Source organism: Nanorana parkeri, unplaced genomic scaffold, assembly GCF_000935625.1.
Source record: "Nanorana parkeri isolate BGI_ZX_2015 unplaced genomic scaffold, ASM93562v1 scaffold289, whole genome shotgun sequence".
Taxonomy (NCBI): domain Eukaryota; kingdom Metazoa; phylum Chordata; class Amphibia; order Anura; family Dicroglossidae; genus Nanorana; species Nanorana parkeri.
In genome coordinates this window covers 691,799-702,018 of record NW_017306557.1, presented here as the reverse complement: position 1 = coordinate 702,018, position 10,220 = coordinate 691,799, and positions in this window count along the sequence as shown.

The window sequence follows — 10,220 nt, the reverse complement described above, 5'->3', positions numbered from 1 at the left end:
CTAGCCTTTGATTCTCCTTCCGGTGGATTGGCATGGCAAGGACAGGCAAGCAGCGCAAGCTTCCCTCTTTGGGCCTGTCATGTGTCACTTCCTGGGCCTTTTCTGGCATGAAATGGAGGATAGACACCATTGCCACTGCAGAGGGGAATTTCCGATGTCAATTTGTGAGGCATGCACGGGCTCTTCAGGGACCATTTTGTCCCTGAAGAGAGAAAAAACATCATATATTGCAGCTTACTAGGCTGCATTCTTTTTCCTTTTATGGCCTTTCTTACTGTTTTCTGATTGTTGCAACAACGATCAGCAAACTGAAACATTCTTCTTTCAGGAATAGACACATTATGTATCTATTCCTGAAAGTGAAAGAAAAAAAAAGAAGCCAGTATAGCTCGAGAGAGATATCTCTCGATCTATACGAGCTGTCAGAATGCCGACTTTTGCCACATGTTTGCAGGCTCTGCTGTGACTCTGACACCCGATCTTCAGGTATCGGGTGTCTGAAAAAGGTTAACCCTTTCATTAATGGATGTCTCTAAACTTAGGCATCCATTAATTAATGATAACCGCTGATTCTCAGTGGTTACCAGCCTTCTAGTGCAGCAAGTAACTCGTCACGTACAGTGTACGTGACAAGTCATTTGGTCCCTTTGTGGCGGGACGTACAGTGTACGTCTCCCGTCACGAAGGGGTTAAATACTTTTTTCAATAATGAATCCAGATCCAACAAATATACATTGCCCAGCAAATTATTTCTTTCTATTTTTGCACAAGCACTTACGATCATCATGTTTCCAAACAGCTTCAACTCTCTCAACTTAGCTTCCATGAACTTCCTGTCCAGTACAAGATTACAAGGAACAGAGCAGTCTCCAGGAGCTGGCCAAGCTTTACTAGCTTGGAGAAGGGAGGAGTAGGGAGCAAGGGAGTTGTTTGCCTTGCTGTGCCTGGGTGCTAGTGGAGGTGTGTCTGTGTGTAGCTTTCTTATAGACACCTGATGTCTCCATAAAGAGAACCTGTCACCTGCCACTGCTATCACGCAATAGGCGCTTGTGACAGCAATACATTTAAGTGAAAAAAGAATAATAAAATAAATAAAAATGTTAACAAAAATTAAAAGCAACCCCTCCTTTTGCATGCGAATGCAAATGTGAGTGTAGTGCATGCATATGGAAACAGCAAGTGCACCACGCGTTAGGTATTGCCATAAGCGATGGAGTGAGAGCAATAATTCTAGGATCATAATTCAATGTTAACTCTAAACTGATGAGCAGCAAAGGCTTTTAAATCTTTGCCTACGGACAAATTTGGGTACCATAGTTTTTCATCATTGCTCGTGCGTGCTCAATGTAGTCGTATGTGTATGTGACATCATGCTCAGTCAATAAAGGAGATTGACTACAAAAGGAGTGTGAGTGACTTTATGGTATTTTTCTCAATTTAGTTGTTTCACGTGTTTGTTTTTTTTATCTTATTACTCGACATGAACCCATCTTTTTTTTATATTTTCCAACAAATCGGGTATTATATTGTGTTTCATTTTAGTTTATATTTTCCTAAAAATATCCATTTGATAAACATTTGCACAAATATCATGCAACATAAAAAATGCAGGTACCATTTTTTTTATTCTACGGGGCATCTGCTTTCAGAAAATATATAACTGTTTGGGGGTTTGCGCTGGTCCCAAGGTGGTTCATCTTCACCTGGTAATTCTACGAATTATACATTTTCTGTCCCTATCTATGGAGAGAGTCAGCCATGGTTGCCACCCAACATATCTGCTTTTGTACACTCCTGTGACATTGGGGATGTTCAGATTAGTAGTTTACACAAATAAAATACAATTATTTTGACCCCTGGTTGGCATATGCACACCCTTTTTTATGACAAAAAATAATAAAAACTATTGAAAGAAAAAAAACAACAATTATTTTATACTTCCAGGGACACAGCATTTCTGGCAGGGAAAAAAATGCAGCTACCTAACCACTTCTAAGGACCAGTTGGCTGCAATAGATTACATTTTTGTTCTTGGGTTTAGTTCTGCTTAATATAGCTTTTGCCTGTCAAAGTTGAAGACAGGCATACACGTGTCCCCAGGGCACAAATACTCAGTGGGAGAATGTACTGTTGGGCGCTTCAAATAAAAAATAAAAGTGGGAGATCATTTGCCAGTCTGTGTTTGGCCTGATTTTCTTTTTTTTTTTTAAAGTTGGCCATTGTAGCGGCTACAGAAAATCGAGGTGATCGACGAGGTTGACTTTTGACAGTTGTTGACATAATACATTTTATCCAGGAGTTTTCCAAGACCTACAAATTATCTGGAGGTTTCCTAGCCCTGGAAAGGTTGCTCTAGGCAGTGTTCAAGTCAAATTCCTAACCAGGTCTACAGGAATTCAAAAAATAACACAAGATTTTGCCTTGTGCCTGACATTGGATTTGAAGTGAACACAGGTAAGAATGCAATGACTCCTTCAGTCAATGAGGTCCTTAACATCTGTGTAACCCTGTCCATGTGTCAGAATAACTGGCACCAGCCCAGTTTAAAATTGCACAGAGCTGGGAAGCCTGGGCATTGTAGAATGTTACACATGATGCATTTGCCAATGCCTGATTGAGATCTCAGATGTCAGAGTAATAATGTATGCAGCCAGCCAATGCAGTGGGACTAAACTATTGACATACATTACATGAGAGCTCCTACACCACTCTAACCACTGTTGAGGATGCTAAATGAAAACACTAAAAATATGGTGCCGATAATATTTACAGTAATAGGAAACACAGGGAACTGCTGATCAGGGATGAGCAAAATCAAGAGTTTTTGTTATATTTGTGATAATTAGGACATTTTTGGGAAATTCGCCATTTTCGATAAGTGTATGAGAGTGAATGGGAAATGTGAAACTAAGATGGTGGTGTGCTATGGGCTTTAAAGGGCTTCTAAGGCCTAAGGAAGCTCCAATAAACTGTCCTGGACCTGTTCCTGTGCCACAAAATGCTTACCCTGATAGATACACTAACCCAGCATTATCTCTAATGCTAACCTTAAGGATATTTCTAACACTAACCCTAAGTCTTTGTTTATACACAATGTCATGTGATAGCCATGTCACTTCTGTTATAACAATCACAATTTGTTGATAAACCAATGTATACGGACGCTGCTGGATTTGGTCAATACTGGTGTTGCTAAATAGAGTTAATGGGGAATGTAGATTAAGTGCAATGGGTTTTTAAAGGGCCCCCGAGGAGCTCAACTGAACTCACCTGTTCCTGTGCCAAAACATTCCAAATTAAGCAGCATCAGTATATGTTGGGTTATAAACAAAGCCATCTGCTTTGTTTATAACCCAACATATACTGGTGCTGCTTAATTTGGAATTTTTTGGCACATGGCTTTGTTTATAACCCAACATATACTGATGCTGCTTAATTTGGAATGTCATGGACAGCACACCTGTCAAAGTTTGGCTCATGCCGAAAGCCCAGCCCTTTAGGCAGATAGAGGGCCCCACCAGTAAATCCACAATGGAGGTTCTGCACAGATGTCTTAATAACAAAACTCTTTTATTGCAGACTACAGCTCTGACTTGACCATGGATTGGGAGATGATCTGCAAGGTACATGGATGAGCGATATTAAAAGAGAACTATGCCCAAACCTTTTTGTGGCCATAGTTCTCTTTTTTGGGTCACAGGAGCACATTTACTAATGCCATTATATATTGGGCAACTGCCTGCTATATGCTGACAGCGCAAAGCCTCACTGCAGCCGGAAAAGATCCCCACAATATTGTCTGGATCCACTCAGCTCCCTGATCGACAGCTGGCTCTGCCCTCTCTACAGCCAGAACTAGCTGTGTCCACCCCTTCCCCTGTCTGTCCCTCCAATGAGCATTGGAGGAGCAGAGAGAGGGGAGGGGGGAACCCCTACGGGGAGTGGTGACTGACAGTCACCGCTCTCTGCATGGAGAAGCCATGAGCTGAGTGATCAGTGGTTTGTGACTGCTCAGTTCTCGAGCTAAAGAGCCAGCATGTGACAGCTGCAATGTCACATGCCGGCTCAAACTATTGGCAAGAATATAATTTACTCTCCCAATAGTTCTCCTTTAACACTGAAGCTTGATTATTAACGCTGAAGTTTAGTTTTTTTTTCATTTTTGAGCATACAGCACCAAACACATTAGATATGGTTATTGGTGTGTATCCTATTACCTGCTGCTATTTTGTAAACTCTTCCCCTCAGTACCCCCCTTCGCAGCCACCAGATATTGCCCTTAGTGGCTGCCTTCCAGCACTGTGAAAGTTAACAGCCACCAGTGCTAGTCTGCAATGTTGCGCCGCTGGCCCATCTATGCTCTCCACCATTTGCAGACTTCATATTACTATTATTCCATTCTGCCAATGGATGGTGGAGATTCTGTCATTCAACTGCTCCCCCTCCTATGGGCAGAGCGGACATGTGTCTGTTTACATCCTATTACCTCCGATCTGTCATGTTCATGCCCGCAAACACTGAAATCTTTATTTTTTTTGGGCCGTGACAGACTCAAAGGTAATTGGATGTGAACAGATGAATGTCTATTTACATCCACTGGTCAATTAGGGCCTCTGGAAAACAGGCGGATCTGATCAGAACACTGCATGAAAGTGTCCTTAAAGTGGACTTGTGGCGCTGCCCTGCATTGGCAAAGCACAGGTTCACCTTCAGATGAAGTGAGCTGAGTCCAGGTATGCTCCTGAAGGCAGCAATATACAGAAATAAAGTTTTCTGGGAACAATTACTGACATTTTAATTGAAACCCGTTTTCATCTTCATTCAAGCTGTACATGCCGGGTTCTGTCGCTTGTGCTCCTTGAGCAAGAACAGGGTTAAAATGTTCCCTGACCTCTGTAAATTACTCTCAAGGGCTGTGTGTTCCAATTCTGCGGCTGACACACAATCGCTCTTAGCTAAACTGACTGACTGTTCAACTGGGCCTTTCCAGCACTATAGAAATGAAACACTATACTTGATGATCCAGTCTCGGGCGGGCTATTGACAATGTCACTTGCTTCCTTCAATCCACACAAAGCTGGTATAGCGCAGGAAGCTGGGACGGACAAAGAAAGAGGTAAAGGACCTGGAAACCTTTGCCAATTTTTTTTTTCTTGAAAATTTATAGTCTGCCACTACTTTATCACTGTGAGCTGTCCCCTTGTTTTCTTCTTTTACAGGCGTTTTTCCCAGTGGACAGGCCATGCCAGCTGTCTAGGCAGCAGGAACGTCCTTTTTTCCCAAGCCTCGACCTGTGGGAAAATCTTCATTGGCCAGTAATTGATTCCACCCTGCCAGCTCCATTACTTTAGGCCACAGTCAAACTGCCAGCAGTCTGGAGACAGCCAGCCATCCCCCCCCCCTCCTTCCTTTCCCGAGCACTCTTAAGGGGCACAGTTCCTGGCAGCACACTTAATACAGGGTCCTCTGGCTGATGTGTCAGCCCACCCTGCAATTAGAACTAATCTGGAAATTGCCCAGTGCTTTCAGAGCCGTGCACCTGACAGCTAATTGTGTGGATGTGGAGAACAGAGAAAAGTCACTTAGCAAATGTAGGGGTTTATTTTCCATACGGTACACGTGGGCACGCGGGGCCTCGCTCCCTCATACTGAAAACACAAACATTATCGAACAAAAACCTTTCATTAATAAAAACAATAGAATCTAAAAGGACCATTCAGGCTTGATTCCAACTCACTATATGTGAAAGAGCTGCTTACATGCTGCACAAATATGCATGCATACCTCCCAACTGTCCCTGAGTTGAAGCGACTGTCCCTCTTTTGGAACCAAACCCCTCTGTCCCTCTTCAGTTGCACCTCTTTTTTGGTCTGATTACCAGATATCTATGAAAAGATTTGATTTAACTATTTCCAACTATTTTAACTGTTTACAACAGGTACATAAATCTAGCACCGACATTCATCATGCAGATGGAATGGTGCGGACACTCTTTATGAATTCCCCCCAATGTATTTAGGTGATGGACACACACCTGCCATGCCCCCAGTTATGTGGTCATTGTGTATATGGTAAAAATGATTGATTATACCCAGAATAATTGTTTTTTTGGTCACCATTGTGTTTCCTTTATACTGGCTGTTCAGAATAGCAGACAAAATAATTAAGAGATAAGATGAAGGTTTTGGTTAATAATAATACTTTTGGCGGTAAATAGAACCTTTTACTAGATATCTGTACATCAGACCAAAAAGAGGGGCAACTGTAGAGGAGAGAGTGACAGGGGGGTTTGGTTGCAAATGAGGGACAGTTGGAAGGTATGTATAAAGTATATCCAGAGCCATTTTTATTAGAATGGTGAGGGGTTCAAAACTTTTGATTGTTTTTTTTCCCCGTCACTCCTTTCAGGACAAGGTGTCAGTGGCGTCAGAAGGGGGGTGTGGCCCGCACCGGGTGACACCAAAATGACTGACAGTTATTTTGGTGTCACCCCCTCTAAAAAGTAGGGCACTCGGTCATGGACCGAGAGCCCGACAGTGTCAGGAGAGAGGAGGGGACCTGGCAGCATACCTCATCTCGCCGGGTGAACGTCCCCTCCTCTCTCTGCTGGCGTCCATCACTAAGATGGCCGCCGGTAGGCGTCAATTAGATGGACGCACATGCGCGATGACATCGGAATAAATGTAAGTCAAAGTACTGCAGCGCTGAACACTGAAAAATGGCCTGGACAGGAAGGGAGGTCTAAACACCTGGTCTTCAAGAGGTTAATCTTAATTATGGTAGTAACTCACACTGAGATTGTGATGTTGCAAATCAGTAAACAAAACATGGCCTGGGCTTAGTTATTCTGGGGAGGCAGGGTCTGACTGGCAACTTTTAGCCCAGGGGGCAAGTACAACCCAGAGGCCCATGGTGCAGCAACTTGGCCCCCCTCCCGCTCTCCCTCTTCCCCGCCTTCTCCCCGCCCCTGTCTGCCACTTTTGCCATCCATGTAACAGTAGTGTGAATGTATCTATCGGTTTAGGAAATTTAAAGCACACTGGTAGTGGAGGGATGCCTCGTCAGGGCTGTGCGCGTGCATGACTGCTGCGACCCTGTACAGCATTGCAGAATGGCTTTGGCTATAGAGAACTACAATTCAAAGCAATACATTACACAACAATGCAGAATACCATCAGCTATAGAGGACTATAAATCCCAGCAATAATGACTACCAACAGCAATAGAGAACTACAATTCCCAGCAATACCATTATACAGCAATGCAGAACAGCATCAGCTATAGAGGACTACAAATCCCAGCAATAGTACATTATAGCTGGTGGTATTCTGCATTGCGCTGTATAATGTATTGCTGGGTTTTGTAGTCCTCTATAGCTGGTGGAATTCTGCATTGCGCTGTATAATGTACTATTGCTGGGTTTTGTAGTCCTCTATACAGCGCAATGCAGAATACCACCAGCTATATAGTGATACAACAAATCCCAGCAATACATTGAGTGTATAATGTATTGCTGGAATTTGCAGTCCTCTAAGGCTGATGGTATATTACTCTGTATAATTTTCATCCCCGATTTCTGGGGACAGTCCCCAGATTGAGGAGACCGTTCCCTGACAAATTATGTCCCTGGGAACATAAAATAAACCAATCCTCCCAGGGGCGGCGGCCCGGCCGGGTGCAGGTGGCAGCGGAGGTCGAAGGGTCGTTCGTGACGGCATCGCAGAGGCCCGGGGGGCAATTGCCACCCTGGCCCCACAGGCCAGTCCGCCCCTGGGAGGATCCTTGATCCAGATGTTCAGTGCCTTACCACTTCCAGTAAGAACATCACCATACTTGCAGTATATGTAAACCCAGGGCCAGATTAGCATAGGGGCTACTGGAGCACCAACTCCAGGCCCACCACTGAGAATAGACCCAGCCGCCCCGATCGCTTCGGTATGCCCAATGGCAATCTGGGCTGAGCACAATTATGCAGAGGCGCCGACAGCTCTCTAAACAGACATATTAGGCGGCTACTCGCTGGTGCCTCACAGGGCCCCAGCAGGGAGCGAGTGGCCACTTAATTAGAGAGCCTCTTCTCATCAGGACCAGGCCCATGATGCTTATAATCTGGCCCTGTGAAAACCCAATAGCTAAAATAAAACTTTTAATGTCATTTCAAAACTAATCTTCAATTGTTTTAGGCAGTCTTGATTTAAATAACACCTGATGATACAGACATGGATATCAATGTTTAGACACTCCCTGTTATGGGGTGACAACTGACTCCCAATTGTAGTCTTGCAATGTCACCTTGTGACATGTGTCCCTGGTGGAGATTGCAAATGGCAGCAATTATTATATGCATTGCACAAGCATGGTCCACCATTGTCACTATCAGGAAATCTGGAGGTTCCAGGCACAGATTATCAAAAGCTTCCAAAGTAAACGCTGGGTCTACATTGTTCCTAGTGCTCAGCAGCACTTTGTTCATGTGACAAAATTCCTTTAAAATGAATCAGTACGGGTGTTAATGCTGAGCTAAGGATTGAAAGACAGGAATCAGAGCTTCATTCTGAAGACTTTCTCAGAGTTTATTGGCTTCAAGGACCTTCAGGAAGATGAATGTAATAAACAGGTATGCAAAAGCAATTCTTGGTGCCTGGGTTTACATAATTAGCTCAGCTTTGAAGACTGGTACAGGTTTGCTTCAAGAACAACATACTGATATAGTCAATGTTTATTTCAAGAGCATACGGTATTGCTTGGAAAACTATATGGTAAATTTAGATCCTGGTAAATATAAATACAGTATTTTGGGGGACTGAAACTCACCAGGGGGTACATAGCAGATATTTGTTGTAATATCAGGGTGCTAAAAATAACATAGTTCTATAACTCCACTTAAATTACGGATCTAAATGCAGAACATTGTATGCCCGTGTGCACATACATAAAATTCTTTATCTGAATTCCACTTTTTTTATTACACCAATGTGCATGAGCCCATGATGTTCAAATACACATTTAGGGCTCATTCACAAGGGCGTGCACACCATACAGATGACATTGTGCGTCCACAGGTGCTGGCACCGAGACCTGCACAGATGAGTAGGTTCGTGCGAGCGTGTAACCACATGCAGCCATGTCCTCCCGTAGTGATGTATAGTCGGTTGCATGCCTCTTGTGTGCAGGTCTCTGCATGGGTGTGCACGCTATACGGATATGCACACCCCATGTGAATGATCCCTTATATTGTAGCTTCCCCTGCCCCCAGGAGTTCGTACTCCACCAAAGTAAAGAGTACAAACTAGTGCCCACTCATCACAAGTACAAAATCCATGGGACAAATGGATGATGTGCTCAGCATAAGAACAGGCCCAGCCCAAAGATTTTGACAAGCGGCTGTGCGGCCTCGTTGGCGATATTTCACTAGATTGGGGGACATGTGAGCAGGCATGGGGTATTGATGCAAACCTCACTTTTTTAACACATCTGTCACTGCGCCACCACCAAGAGCACTCACTTTATCACCAGAAACTTGTAGCAGATTATAAGTGGATGTAAAGACCCCGGCGGAGACAATTTAACTTCCAAACCTTTTTTTCCTAGCAGAAGTTGCAATATAGGTGTTCCTGGTGCAGTCACACTTTATATGAGCTAATGTGTATTAAAAGTATAGCTCCTGTTAGTGATGTGCGTGAGCATGGTGTGAACCTAGTTCAACAGAGTTCACCAAACCCTTGCAAAACCATGACTGACCCCCCCCCCAGAACACTCAGTTGCGGCAGGAGCACCACCCTTTGAGACATGTATTTGTGGGGCTGGCAATGCCCCAGCTGTGACTAATAAGGCGGGGAGGGGGTTTTGTCAGTCACAGTTTTGCGTAGGCTTAGGCAAACTTTAGCGCTGATGTTCAACATACACGGCAAACTAGGACCAAACATGAACATCAGTGTACAGTCTGCTAGAGGTTCAGTAATCACAAATGTTAGGCGCTCCTGCTTCAGTGCTTGTATAGAGGCCCTCGATGCTTGTTCATTTGCTGTGGTAAAGCAGGTCTATTGGCGTAAACAGATATTCTGAACCTCAGTCCTTATTGTCAGTTATAGCACAGACACAGACATGTAACCATAAACAATGGGATGTTTACACTGGTATGACACAGTGATGACCGCTCTCAGGGCACAGGAAGAAAAGGCAGAGGTAAGGAGGATACATTTACAAATTGCTTGATAGCC